General features: G+C 42.5%; 21 non-coding genes across 21 annotated transcripts; all 21 read right to left on the bottom strand.

Moving 5' to 3' along the window:
* Positions 1-411: 411 nt before the first annotated feature.
* Positions 412-530, bottom strand: LOC135158216 (5S ribosomal RNA). Its single transcript, XR_010296989.1, has one exon. It is a non-coding gene; the product is annotated as a 5S ribosomal RNA (ribosomal RNA).
* Positions 531-997: 467 nt separating this feature from the next.
* LOC135158215 (5S ribosomal RNA) lies at positions 998-1,116 on the bottom strand. The gene has a single exon (XR_010296988.1). It is a non-coding gene; the product is annotated as a 5S ribosomal RNA (ribosomal RNA).
* A 467-nt stretch (positions 1,117-1,583) lies between these two features.
* On the bottom strand, positions 1,584-1,702 carry LOC135158214 (5S ribosomal RNA). Its single transcript, XR_010296987.1, has one exon. It is a non-coding gene; the product is annotated as a 5S ribosomal RNA (ribosomal RNA).
* Positions 1,703-2,169: 467 nt separating this feature from the next.
* On the bottom strand, positions 2,170-2,288 carry LOC135158212 (5S ribosomal RNA). The gene has a single exon (XR_010296985.1). It is a non-coding gene; the product is annotated as a 5S ribosomal RNA (ribosomal RNA).
* A 467-nt stretch (positions 2,289-2,755) lies between these two features.
* On the bottom strand, positions 2,756-2,874 carry LOC135158211 (5S ribosomal RNA). The gene has a single exon (XR_010296984.1). It is a non-coding gene; the product is annotated as a 5S ribosomal RNA (ribosomal RNA).
* Positions 2,875-3,341: 467 nt separating this feature from the next.
* On the bottom strand, positions 3,342-3,460 carry LOC135158546 (5S ribosomal RNA). The gene has a single exon (XR_010297319.1). It is a non-coding gene; the product is annotated as a 5S ribosomal RNA (ribosomal RNA).
* Positions 3,461-3,927: 467 nt separating this feature from the next.
* On the bottom strand, positions 3,928-4,046 carry LOC135158210 (5S ribosomal RNA). The gene has a single exon (XR_010296983.1). It is a non-coding gene; the product is annotated as a 5S ribosomal RNA (ribosomal RNA).
* Positions 4,047-4,513: 467 nt separating this feature from the next.
* Positions 4,514-4,632, bottom strand: LOC135158209 (5S ribosomal RNA). The gene has a single exon (XR_010296982.1). It is a non-coding gene; the product is annotated as a 5S ribosomal RNA (ribosomal RNA).
* A 467-nt stretch (positions 4,633-5,099) lies between these two features.
* Positions 5,100-5,218, bottom strand: LOC135158208 (5S ribosomal RNA). The gene has a single exon (XR_010296981.1). It is a non-coding gene; the product is annotated as a 5S ribosomal RNA (ribosomal RNA).
* Positions 5,219-5,685: 467 nt separating this feature from the next.
* Positions 5,686-5,804, bottom strand: LOC135158207 (5S ribosomal RNA). Its single transcript, XR_010296980.1, has one exon. It is a non-coding gene; the product is annotated as a 5S ribosomal RNA (ribosomal RNA).
* A 467-nt stretch (positions 5,805-6,271) lies between these two features.
* LOC135158206 (5S ribosomal RNA) lies at positions 6,272-6,390 on the bottom strand. The gene has a single exon (XR_010296979.1). It is a non-coding gene; the product is annotated as a 5S ribosomal RNA (ribosomal RNA).
* A 467-nt stretch (positions 6,391-6,857) lies between these two features.
* Positions 6,858-6,976, bottom strand: LOC135158205 (5S ribosomal RNA). The gene has a single exon (XR_010296978.1). It is a non-coding gene; the product is annotated as a 5S ribosomal RNA (ribosomal RNA).
* Positions 6,977-7,443: 467 nt separating this feature from the next.
* On the bottom strand, positions 7,444-7,562 carry LOC135158204 (5S ribosomal RNA). Its single transcript, XR_010296977.1, has one exon. It is a non-coding gene; the product is annotated as a 5S ribosomal RNA (ribosomal RNA).
* Positions 7,563-8,029: 467 nt separating this feature from the next.
* LOC135158203 (5S ribosomal RNA) lies at positions 8,030-8,148 on the bottom strand. The gene has a single exon (XR_010296976.1). It is a non-coding gene; the product is annotated as a 5S ribosomal RNA (ribosomal RNA).
* A 467-nt stretch (positions 8,149-8,615) lies between these two features.
* On the bottom strand, positions 8,616-8,734 carry LOC135158201 (5S ribosomal RNA). The gene has a single exon (XR_010296974.1). It is a non-coding gene; the product is annotated as a 5S ribosomal RNA (ribosomal RNA).
* Positions 8,735-9,201: 467 nt separating this feature from the next.
* LOC135158200 (5S ribosomal RNA) lies at positions 9,202-9,320 on the bottom strand. The gene has a single exon (XR_010296973.1). It is a non-coding gene; the product is annotated as a 5S ribosomal RNA (ribosomal RNA).
* Positions 9,321-9,787: 467 nt separating this feature from the next.
* LOC135158199 (5S ribosomal RNA) lies at positions 9,788-9,906 on the bottom strand. The gene has a single exon (XR_010296972.1). It is a non-coding gene; the product is annotated as a 5S ribosomal RNA (ribosomal RNA).
* A 467-nt stretch (positions 9,907-10,373) lies between these two features.
* LOC135158198 (5S ribosomal RNA) lies at positions 10,374-10,492 on the bottom strand. Its single transcript, XR_010296971.1, has one exon. It is a non-coding gene; the product is annotated as a 5S ribosomal RNA (ribosomal RNA).
* Positions 10,493-10,959: 467 nt separating this feature from the next.
* Positions 10,960-11,078, bottom strand: LOC135158197 (5S ribosomal RNA). The gene has a single exon (XR_010296970.1). It is a non-coding gene; the product is annotated as a 5S ribosomal RNA (ribosomal RNA).
* Positions 11,079-11,545: 467 nt separating this feature from the next.
* Positions 11,546-11,664, bottom strand: LOC135158196 (5S ribosomal RNA). Its single transcript, XR_010296969.1, has one exon. It is a non-coding gene; the product is annotated as a 5S ribosomal RNA (ribosomal RNA).
* Positions 11,665-12,131: 467 nt separating this feature from the next.
* Positions 12,132-12,250, bottom strand: LOC135158195 (5S ribosomal RNA). The gene has a single exon (XR_010296968.1). It is a non-coding gene; the product is annotated as a 5S ribosomal RNA (ribosomal RNA).
* Positions 12,251-12,608: the final 358 nt, after the last annotated feature.

The following is a 12,608-nucleotide window of genomic DNA, read 5'->3' as shown; positions in this document are numbered from 1 at the left end:
TAATCCCTGTCAGTAATAATATTGGTTTCTTGATGTCTTCAGTCATTCCACCGATCTTTCATTGGGTTTGTTTCAGTTTCCATCGGATGCCTACCTACGAGAATTTTGAGATATTGTCGTGTTTTTTTTCTTGGATGCGCACCTGTGTGTGACGCAACAATTCACATGATGGTGTAGGCCTTGAACTGCGCGCCTCGTCTCTTGGAGACCCTGTGCTTGCAAACAAACGACTTTCCTCATTGCCTTGAATGTCGGACATCAAGCGAAAAGTTTATTCCTGCTCTATTAAAAAGGGTGACGAAGGAGACGAAAAAGACAACAAAAAGAGACAAAAGTGATACTATAAGGAAAACAAATACCAACGACTTAAAATGTAAAAATGAATAAAGGGGCATTTCATGAAGCAAAAAATGCCTACAACACCCGGTATTCCCAGGCGGTCTCCCATCCAAGTACTAACCGAGCCCTATGCTGCTTGACTTCGGTGATCGGACGAGAACCGGTATATTCAGCATGGTATGGTCGTAGGCTCTTGCTCCATCAAAGTCAAGCTATTTGAAGGGATACTATGACGTCATCATCTATTTAATCCCTGTCAGTAATAATATTGGTTTCTTGATGTCTTCAGTCATTCCACCGATCTTTCATTGGGTTTGTTTCAGTTTCCATCGGATGCCTACCTACGAGAATTTTGAGATATTGTCGTGTTTTTTTTCTTGGATGCGCACCTGTGTGTGACGCAACAATTCACATGATGGTGTAGGCCTTGAACTGCGCGCCTCGTCTCTTGGAGACCCTGTGCTTGCAAACAAACGACTTTCCTCATTGCCTTGAATGTCGGACATCAAGCGAAAAGTTTATTCCTGCTCTATTAAAAAGGGTGACGAAGGAGACGAAAAAGACAACAAAAAGAGACAAAAGTGATACTATAAGGAAAACAAATACCAACGACTTAAAATGTAAAAATGAATAAAGGGGCATTTCATGAAGCAAAAAATGCCTACAACACCCGGTATTCCCAGGCGGTCTCCCATCCAAGTACTAACCGAGCCCTATGCTGCTTGACTTCGGTGATCGGACGAGAACCGGTATATTCAGCATGGTATGGTCGTAGGCTCTTGCTCCATCAAAGTCAAGCTATTTGAAGGGATACTATGACGTCATCATCTATTTAATCCCTGTCAGTAATAATATTGGTTTCTTGATGTCTTCAGTCATTCCACCGATCTTTCATTGGGTTTGTTTCAGTTTCCATCGGATGCCTACCTACGAGAATTTTGAGATATTGTCGTGTTTTTTTTCTTGGATGCGCACCTGTGTGTGACGCAACAATTCACATGATGGTGTAGGCCTTGAACTGCGCGCCTCGTCTCTTGGAGACCCTGTGCTTGCAAACAAACGACTTTCCTCATTGCCTTGAATGTCGGACATCAAGCGAAAAGTTTATTCCTGCTCTATTAAAAAGGGTGACGAAGGAGACGAAAAAGACAACAAAAAGAGACAAAAGTGATACTATAAGGAAAACAAATACCAACGACTTAAAATGTAAAAATGAATAAAGGGGCATTTCATGAAGCAAAAAATGCCTACAACACCCGGTATTCCCAGGCGGTCTCCCATCCAAGTACTAACCGAGCCCTATGCTGCTTGACTTCGGTGATCGGACGAGAACCGGTATATTCAGCATGGTATGGTCGTAGGCTCTTGCTCCATCAAAGTCAAGCTATTTGAAGGGATACTATGACGTCATCATCTATTTAATCCCTGTCAGTAATAATATTGGTTTCTTGATGTCTTCAGTCATTCCACCGATCTTTCATTGGGTTTGTTTCAGTTTCCATCGGATGCCTACCTACGAGAATTTTGAGATATTGTCGTGTTTTTTTTCTTGGATGCGCACCTGTGTGTGACGCAACAATTCACATGATGGTGTAGGCCTTGAACTGCGCGCCTCGTCTCTTGGAGACCCTGTGCTTGCAAACAAACGACTTTCCTCATTGCCTTGAATGTCGGACATCAAGCGAAAAGTTTATTCCTGCTCTATTAAAAAGGGTGACGAAGGAGACGAAAAAGACAACAAAAAGAGACAAAAGTGATACTATAAGGAAAACAAATACCAACGACTTAAAATGTAAAAATGAATAAAGGGGCATTTCATGAAGCAAAAAATGCCTACAACACCCGGTATTCCCAGGCGGTCTCCCATCCAAGTACTAACCGAGCCCTATGCTGCTTGACTTCGGTGATCGGACGAGAACCGGTATATTCAGCATGGTATGGTCGTAGGCTCTTGCTCCATCAAAGTCAAGCTATTTGAAGGGATACTATGACGTCATCATCTATTTAATCCCTGTCAGTAATAATATTGGTTTCTTGATGTCTTCAGTCATTCCACCGATCTTTCATTGGGTTTGTTTCAGTTTCCATCGGATGCCTACCTACGAGAATTTTGAGATATTGTCGTGTTTTTTTTCTTGGATGCGCACCTGTGTGTGACGCAACAATTCACATGATGGTGTAGGCCTTGAACTGCGCGCCTCGTCTCTTGGAGACCCTGTGCTTGCAAACAAACGACTTTCCTCATTGCCTTGAATGTCGGACATCAAGCGAAAAGTTTATTCCTGCTCTATTAAAAAGGGTGACGAAGGAGACGAAAAAGACAACAAAAAGAGACAAAAGTGATACTATAAGGAAAACAAATACCAACGACTTAAAATGTAAAAATGAATAAAGGGGCATTTCATGAAGCAAAAAATGCCTACAACACCCGGTATTCCCAGGCGGTCTCCCATCCAAGTACTAACCGAGCCCTATGCTGCTTGACTTCGGTGATCGGACGAGAACCGGTATATTCAGCATGGTATGGTCGTAGGCTCTTGCTCCATCAAAGTCAAGCTATTTGAAGGGATACTATGACGTCATCATCTATTTAATCCCTGTCAGTAATAATATTGGTTTCTTGATGTCTTCAGTCATTCCACCGATCTTTCATTGGGTTTGTTTCAGTTTCCATCGGATGCCTACCTACGAGAATTTTGAGATATTGTCGTGTTTTTTTTCTTGGATGCGCACCTGTGTGTGACGCAACAATTCACATGATGGTGTAGGCCTTGAACTGCGCGCCTCGTCTCTTGGAGACCCTGTGCTTGCAAACAAACGACTTTCCTCATTGCCTTGAATGTCGGACATCAAGCGAAAAGTTTATTCCTGCTCTATTAAAAAGGGTGACGAAGGAGACGAAAAAGACAACAAAAAGAGACAAAAGTGATACTATAAGGAAAACAAATACCAACGACTTAAAATGTAAAAATGAATAAAGGGGCATTTCATGAAGCAAAAAATGCCTACAACACCCGGTATTCCCAGGCGGTCTCCCATCCAAGTACTAACCGAGCCCTATGCTGCTTGAGTTCGGTGATCGGACGAGAACCGGTATATTCAGCATGGTATGGTCGTAGGCTCTTGCTCCATCAAAGTCAAGCTATTTGAAGGGATACTATGACGTCATCATCTATTTAATCCCTGTCAGTAATAATATTGGTTTCTTGATGTCTTCAGTCATTCCACCGATCTTTCATTGGGTTTGTTTCAGTTTCCATCGGATGCCTACCTACGAGAATTTTGAGATATTGTCGTGTTTTTTTTCTTGGATGCGCACCTGTGTGTGACGCAACAATTCACATGATGGTGTAGGCCTTGAACTGCGCGCCTCGTCTCTTGGAGACCCTGTGCTTGCAAACAAACGACTTTCCTCATTGCCTTGAATGTCGGACATCAAGCGAAAAGTTTATTCCTGCTCTATTAAAAAGGGTGACGAAGGAGACGAAAAAGACAACAAAAAGAGACAAAAGTGATACTATAAGGAAAACAAATACCAACGACTTAAAATGTAAAAATGAATAAAGGGGCATTTCATGAAGCAAAAAATGCCTACAACACCCGGTATTCCCAGGCGGTCTCCCATCCAAGTACTAACCGAGCCCTATGCTGCTTGACTTCGGTGATCGGACGAGAACCGGTATATTCAGCATGGTATGGTCGTAGGCTCTTGCTCCATCAAAGTCAAGCTATTTGAAGGGATACTATGACGTCATCATCTATTTAATCCCTGTCAGTAATAATATTGGTTTCTTGATGTCTTCAGTCATTCCACCGATCTTTCATTGGGTTTGTTTCAGTTTCCATCGGATGCCTACCTACGAGAATTTTGAGATATTGTCGTGTTTTTTTTCTTGGATGCGCACCTGTGTGTGACGCAACAATTCACATGATGGTGTAGGCCTTGAACTGCGCGCCTCGTCTCTTGGAGACCCTGTGCTTGCAAACAAACGACTTTCCTCATTGCCTTGAATGTCGGACATCAAGCGAAAAGTTTATTCCTGCTCTATTAAAAAGGGTGACGAAGGAGACGAAAAAGACAACAAAAAGAGACAAAAGTGATACTATAAGGAAAACAAATACCAACGACTTAAAATGTAAAAATGAATAAAGGGGCATTTCATGAAGCAAAAAATGCCTACAACACCCGGTATTCCCAGGCGGTCTCCCATCCAAGTACTAACCGAGCCCTATGCTGCTTGACTTCGGTGATCGGACGAGAACCGGTATATTCAGCATGGTATGGTCGTAGGCTCTTGCTCCATCAAAGTCAAGCTATTTGAAGGGATACTATGACGTCATCATCTATTTAATCCCTGTCAGTAATAATATTGGTTTCTTGATGTCTTCAGTCATTCCACCGATCTTTCATTGGGTTTGTTTCAGTTTCCATCGGATGCCTACCTACGAGAATTTTGAGATATTGTCGTGTTTTTTTTCTTGGATGCGCACCTGTGTGTGACGCAACAATTCACATGATGGTGTAGGCCTTGAACTGCGCGCCTCGTCTCTTGGAGACCCTGTGCTTGCAAACAAACGACTTTCCTCATTGCCTTGAATGTCGGACATCAAGCGAAAAGTTTATTCCTGCTCTATTAAAAAGGGTGACGAAGGAGACGAAAAAGACAACAAAAAGAGACAAAAGTGATACTATAAGGAAAACAAATACCAACGACTTAAAATGTAAAAATGAATAAAGGGGCATTTCATGAAGCAAAAAATGCCTACAACACCCGGTATTCCCAGGCGGTCTCCCATCCAAGTACTAACCGAGCCCTATGCTGCTTGACTTCGGTGATCGGACGAGAACCGGTATATTCAGCATGGTATGGTCGTAGGCTCTTGCTCCATCAAAGTCAAGCTATTTGAAGGGATACTATGACGTCATCATCTATTTAATCCCTGTCAGTAATAATATTGGTTTCTTGATGTCTTCAGTCATTCCACCGATCTTTCATTGGGTTTGTTTCAGTTTCCATCGGATGCCTACCTACGAGAATTTTGAGATATTGTCGTGTTTTTTTTCTTGGATGCGCACCTGTGTGTGACGCAACAATTCACATGATGGTGTAGGCCTTGAACTGCGCGCCTCGTCTCTTGGAGACCCTGTGCTTGCAAACAAACGACTTTCCTCATTGTCTTGAATGTCGGACATCAAGCGAAAAGTTTATTCCTGCTCTATTAAAAAGGGTGACGAAGGAGACGAAAAAGACAACAAAAAGAGACAAAAGTGATACTATAAGGAAAACAAATACCAACGACTTAAAATGTAAAAATGAATAAAGGGGCATTTCATGAAGCAAAAAATGCCTACAACACCCGGTATTCCCAGGCGGTCTCCCATCCAAGTACTAACCGAGCCCTATGCTGCTTGACTTCGGTGATCGGACGAGAACCGGTATATTCAGCATGGTATGGTCGTAGGCTCTTGCTCCATCAAAGTCAAGCTATTTGAAGGGATACTATGACGTCATCATCTATTTAATCCCTGTCAGTAATAATATTGGTTTCTTGATGTCTTCAGTCATTCCACCGATCTTTCATTGGGTTTGTTTCAGTTTCCATCGGATGCCTACCTACGAGAATTTTGAGATATTGTCGTGTTTTTTTTCTTGGATGCGCACCTGTGTGTGACGCAACAATTCACATGATGGTGTAGGCCTTGAACTGCGCGCCTCGTCTCTTGGAGACCCTGTGCTTGCAAACAAACGACTTTCCTCATTGCCTTGAATGTCGGACATCAAGCGAAAAGTTTATTCCTGCTCTATTAAAAAGGGTGACGAAGGAGACGAAAAAGACAACAAAAAGAGACAAAAGTGATACTATAAGGAAAACAAATACCAACGACTTAAAATGTAAAAATGAATAAAGGGGCATTTCATGAAGCAAAAAATGCCTACAACACCCGGTATTCCCAGGCGGTCTCCCATCCAAGTACTAACCGAGCCCTATGCTGCTTGACTTCGGTGATCGGACGAGAACCGGTATATTCAGCATGGTATGGTCGTAGGCTCTTGCTCCATCAAAGTCAAGCTATTTGAAGGGATACTATGACGTCATCATCTATTTAATCCCTGTCAGTAATAATATTGGTTTCTTGATGTCTTCAGTCATTCCACCGATCTTTCATTGGGTTTGTTTCAGTTTCCATCGGATGCCTACCTACGAGAATTTTGAGATATTGTCGTGTTTTTTTTCTTGGATGCGCACCTGTGTGTGACGCAACAATTCACATGATGGTGTAGGCCTTGAACTGCGCGCCTCGTCTCTTGGAGACCCTGTGCTTGCAAACAAACGACTTTCCTCATTGCCTTGAATGTCGGACATCAAGCGAAAAGTTTATTCCTGCTCTATTAAAAAGGGTGACGAAGGAGACGAAAAAGACAACAAAAAGAGACAAAAGTGATACTATAAGGAAAACAAATACCAACGACTTAAAATGTAAAAATGAATAAAGGGGCATTTCATGAAGCAAAAAATGCCTACAACACCCGGTATTCCCAGGCGGTCTCCCATCCAAGTACTAACCGAGCCCTATGCTGCTTGACTTCGGTGATCGGACGAGAACCGGTATATTCAGCATGGTATGGTCGTAGGCTCTTGCTCCATCAAAGTCAAGCTATTTGAAGGGATACTATGACGTCATCATCTATTTAATCCCTGTCAGTAATAATATTGGTTTCTTGATGTCTTCAGTCATTCCACCGATCTTTCATTGGGTTTGTTTCAGTTTCCATCGGATGCCTACCTACGAGAATTTTGAGATATTGTCGTGTTTTTTTTCTTGGATGCGCACCTGTGTGTGACGCAACAATTCACATGATGGTGTAGGCCTTGAACTGCGCGCCTCGTCTCTTGGAGACCCTGTGCTTGCAAACAAACGACTTTCCTCATTGTCTTGAATGTCGGACATCAAGCGAAAAGTTTATTCCTGCTCTATTAAAAAGGGTGACGAAGGAGACGAAAAAGACAACAAAAAGAGACAAAAGTGATACTATAAGGAAAACAAATACCAACGACTTAAAATGTAAAAATGAATAAAGGGGCATTTCATGAAGCAAAAAATGCCTACAACACCCGGTATTCCCAGGCGGTCTCCCATCCAAGTACTAACCGAGCCCTATGCTGCTTGACTTCGGTGATCGGACGAGAACCGGTATATTCAGCATGGTATGGTCGTAGGCTCTTGCTCCATCAAAGTCAAGCTATTTGAAGGGATACTATGACGTCATCATCTATTTAATCCCTGTCAGTAATAATATTGGTTTCTTGATGTCTTCAGTCATTCCACCGATCTTTCATTGGGTTTGTTTCAGTTTCCATCGGATGCCTACCTACGAGAATTTTGAGATATTGTCGTGTTTTTTTTCTTGGATGCGCACCTGTGTGTGACGCAACAATTCACATGATGGTGTAGGCCTTGAACTGCGCGCCTCGTCTCTTGGAGACCCTGTGCTTGCAAACAAACGACTTTCCTCATTGCCTTGAATGTCGGACATCAAGCGAAAAGTTTATTCCTGCTCTATTAAAAAGGGTGACGAAGGAGACGAAAAAGACAACAAAAAGAGACAAAAGTGATACTATAAGGAAAACAAATACCAACGACTTAAAATGTAAAAATGAATAAAGGGGCATTTCATGAAGCAAAAAATGCCTACAACACCCGGTATTCCCAGGCGGTCTCCCATCCAAGTACTAACCGAGCCCTATGCTGCTTGACTTCGGTGATCGGACGAGAACCGGTATATTCAGCATGGTATGGTCGTAGGCTCTTGCTCCATCAAAGTCAAGCTATTTGAAGGGATACTATGACGTCATCATCTATTTAATCCCTGTCAGTAATAATATTGGTTTCTTGATGTCTTCAGTCATTCCACCGATCTTTCATTGGGTTTGTTTCAGTTTCCATCGGATGCCTACCTACGAGAATTTTGAGATATTGTCGTGTTTTTTTTCTTGGATGCGCACCTGTGTGTGACGCAACAATTCACATGATGGTGTAGGCCTTGAACTGCGCGCCTCGTCTCTTGGAGACCCTGTGCTTGCAAACAAACGACTTTCCTCATTGCCTTGAATGTCGGACATCAAGCGAAAAGTTTATTCCTGCTCTATTAAAAAGGGTGACGAAGGAGACGAAAAAGACAACAAAAAGAGACAAAAGTGATACTATAAGGAAAACAAATACCAACGACTTAAAATGTAAAAATGAATAAAGGGGCATTTCATGAAGCAAAAAATGCCTACAACACCCGGTATTCCCAGGCGGTCTCCCATCCAAGTACTAACCGAGCCCTATGCTGCTTGACTTCGGTGATCGGACGAGAACCGGTATATTCAGCATGGTATGGTCGTAGGCTCTTGCTCCATCAAAGTCAAGCTATTTGAAGGGATACTATGACGTCATCATCTATTTAATCCCTGTCAGTAATAATATTGGTTTCTTGATGTCTTCAGTCATTCCACCGATCTTTCATTGGGTTTGTTTCAGTTTCCATCGGATGCCTACCTACGAGAATTTTGAGATATTGTCGTGTTTTTTTTCTTGGATGCGCACCTGTGTGTGACGCAACAATTCACATGATGGTGTAGGCCTTGAACTGCGCGCCTCGTCTCTTGGAGACCCTGTGCTTGCAAACAAACGACTTTCCTCATTGCCTTGAATGTCGGACATCAAGCGAAAAGTTTATTCCTGCTCTATTAAAAAGGGTGACGAAGGAGACGAAAAAGACAACAAAAAGAGACAAAAGTGATACTATAAGGAAAACAAATACCAACGACTTAAAATGTAAAAATGAATAAAGGGGCATTTCATGAAGCAAAAAATGCCTACAACACCCGGTATTCCCAGGCGGTCTCCCATCCAAGTACTAACCGAGCCCTATGCTGCTTGACTTCGGTGATCGGACGAGAACCGGTATATTCAGCATGGTATGGTCGTAGGCTCTTGCTCCATCAAAGTCAAGCTATTTGAAGGGATACTATGACGTCATCATCTATTTAATCCCTGTCAGTAATAATATTGGTTTCTTGATGTCTTCAGTCATTCCACCGATCTTTCATTGGGTTTGTTTCAGTTTCCATCGGATGCCTACCTACGAGAATTTTGAGATATTGTCGTGTTTTTTTTCTTGGATGCGCACCTGTGTGTGACGCAACAATTCACATGATGGTGTAGGCCTTGAACTGCGCGCCTCGTCTCTTGGAGACCCTGTGCTTGCAAACAAACGACTTTCCTCATTGCCTTGAATGTCGGACATCAAGCGAAAAGTTTATTCCTGCTCTATTAAAAAGGGTGACGAAGGAGACGAAAAAGACAACAAAAAGAGACAAAAGTGATACTATAAGGAAAACAAATACCAACGACTTAAAATGTAAAAATGAATAAAGGGGCATTTCATGAAGCAAAAAATGCCTACAACACCCGGTATTCCCAGGCGGTCTCCCATCCAAGTACTAACCGAGCCCTATGCTGCTTGACTTCGGTGATCGGACGAGAACCGGTATATTCAGCATGGTATGGTCGTAGGCTCTTGCTCCATCAAAGTCAAGCTATTTGAAGGGATACTATGACGTCATCATCTATTTAATCCCTGTCAGTAATAATATTGGTTTCTTGATGTCTTCAGTCATTCCACCGATCTTTCATTGGGTTTGTTTCAGTTTCCATCGGATGCCTACCTACGAGAATTTTGAGATATTGTCGTGTTTTTTTTCTTGGATGCGCACCTGTGTGTGACGCAACAATTCACATGATGGTGTAGGCCTTGAACTGCGCGCCTCGTCTCTTGGAGACCCTGTGCTTGCAAACAAACGACTTTCCTCATTGCCTTGAATGTCGGACATCAAGCGAAAAGTTTATTCCTGCTCTATTAAAAAGGGTGACGAAGGAGACGAAAAAGACAACAAAAAGAGACAAAAGTGATACTATAAGGAAAACAAATACCAACGACTTAAAATGTAAAAATGAATAAAGGGGCATTTCATGAAGCAAAAAATGCCTACAACACCCGGTATTCCCAGGCGGTCTCCCATCCAAGTACTAACCGAGCCCTATGCTGCTTGACTTCGGTGATCGGACGAGAACCGGTATATTCAGCATGGTATGGTCGTAGGCTCTTGCTCCATCAAAGTCAAGCTATTTGAAGGGATACTATGACGTCATCATCTATTTAATCCCTGTCAGTAATAATATTGGTTTCTTGATGTCTTCAGTCATTCCACCGATCTTTCATTGGGTTTGTTTCAGTTTCCATCGGATGCCTACCTACGAGAATTTTGAGATATTGTCGTGTTTTTTTTCTTGGATGCGCACCTGTGTGTGACGCAACAATTCACATGATGGTGTAGGCCTTGAACTGCGCGCCTCGTCTCTTGGAGACCCTGTGCTTGCAAACAAACGACTTTCCTCATTGCCTTGAATGTCGGACATCAAGCGAAAAGTTTATTCCTGCTCTATTAAAAAGGGTGACGAAGGAGACGAAAAAGACAACAAAAAGAGACAAAAGTGATACTATAAGGAAAACAAATACCAACGACTTAAAATGTAAAAATGAATAAAGGGGCATTTCATGAAGCAAAAAATGCCTACAACACCCGGTATTCCCAGGCGGTCTCCCATCCAAGTACTAACCGAGCCCTATGCTGCTTGACTTCGGTGATCGGACGAGAACCGGTATATTCAGCATGGTATGGTCGTAGGCTCTTGCTCCATCAAAGTCAAGCTATTTGAAGGGATACTATGACGTCATCATCTATTTAATCCCTGTCAGTAATAATATTGGTTTCTTGATGTCTTCAGTCATTCCACCGATCTTTCATTGGGTTTGTTTCAGTTTCCATCGGATGCCTACCTACGAGAATTTTGAGATATTGTCGTGTTTTTTTTCTTGGATGCGCACCTGTGTGTGACGCAACAATTCACATGATGGTGTAGGCCTTGAACTGCGCGCCTCGTCTCTTGGAGACCCTGTGCTTGCAAACAAACGACTTTCCTCATTGCCTTGAATGTCGGACATCAAGCGAAAAGTTTATTCCTGCTCTATTAAAAAGGGTGACGAAGGAGACGAAAAAGACAACAAAAAGAGACAAAAGTGATACTATAAGGAAAACAAATACCAACGACTTAAAATGTAAAAATGAATAAAGGGGCATTTCATGAAGCAAAAAATGCCTACAACACCCGGTATTCCCAGGCGGTCTCCCATCCAAGTACTAACCGAGCCCTATGCTGCTTGACTTCGGTGATCGGACGAGAACCGGTATATTCAGCATGGTATGGTCGTAGGCTCTTGCTCCATCAAAGTCAAGCTATTTGAAGGGATACTATGACGTCATCATCTATTTAATCCCTGTCAGTAATAATATTGGTTTCTTGATGTCTTCAGTCATTCCACCGATCTTTCATTGGGTTTGTTTCAGTTTCCATCGGATGCCTACCTACGAGAATTTTGAGATATTGTCGTGTTTTTTTTCTTGGATGCGCACCTGTGTGTGACGCAACAATTCACATGATGGTGTAGGCCTTGAACTGCGCGCCTCGTCTCTTGGAGACCCTGTGCTTGCAAACAAACGACTTTCCTCATTGCCTTGAATGTCGGACATCAAGCGAAAAGTTTATTCCTGCTCTATTAAAAAGGGTGACGAAGGAGACGAAAAAGACAACAAAAAGAGACAAAAGTGATACTATAAGGAAAACAAATACCAACGACTTAAAATGTAAAAATGAATAAAGGGGCATTTCATGAAGCAAAAAATGCCTACAACACCCGGTATTCCCAGGCGGTCTCCCATCCAAGTACTAACCGAGCCCTATGCTGCTTGACTTCGGTGATCGGACGAGAACCGGTATATTCAGCATGGTATGGTCGTAGGCTCTTGCTCCATCAAAGTCAAGCTATTTGAAGGGATACTATGACGTCATCATCTATTTAATCCCTGTCAGTAATAATATTGGTTTCTTGATGTCTTCAGTCATTCCACCGATCTTTCATTGGGTTTGTTTCAGTTTCCATCGGATGCCTACCTACGAGAATTTTGAGATATTGTCGTGTTTTTTTTCTTGGATGCGCACCTGTGTGTGACGCAACAATTCACATGATGGTGTAGGCCTTGAACTGCGCGCCTCGTCTCTTGGAGACCCTGTGCTTGCAAACAAACGACTTTCCTCATTGCCTTGAATGTCGGACATCAAGCGAAAAGTTTATTCCTGCTCTATTAAAAAGGGTGACGAA

This window comes from Lytechinus pictus, unplaced genomic scaffold, assembly GCF_037042905.1.
Source record: "Lytechinus pictus isolate F3 Inbred unplaced genomic scaffold, Lp3.0 scaffold_45, whole genome shotgun sequence".
Lineage (NCBI taxonomy): Eukaryota > Metazoa > Echinodermata > Echinoidea > Temnopleuroida > Toxopneustidae > Lytechinus > Lytechinus pictus.
This window is presented reverse-complemented; position numbering and strand designations above follow the sequence as displayed.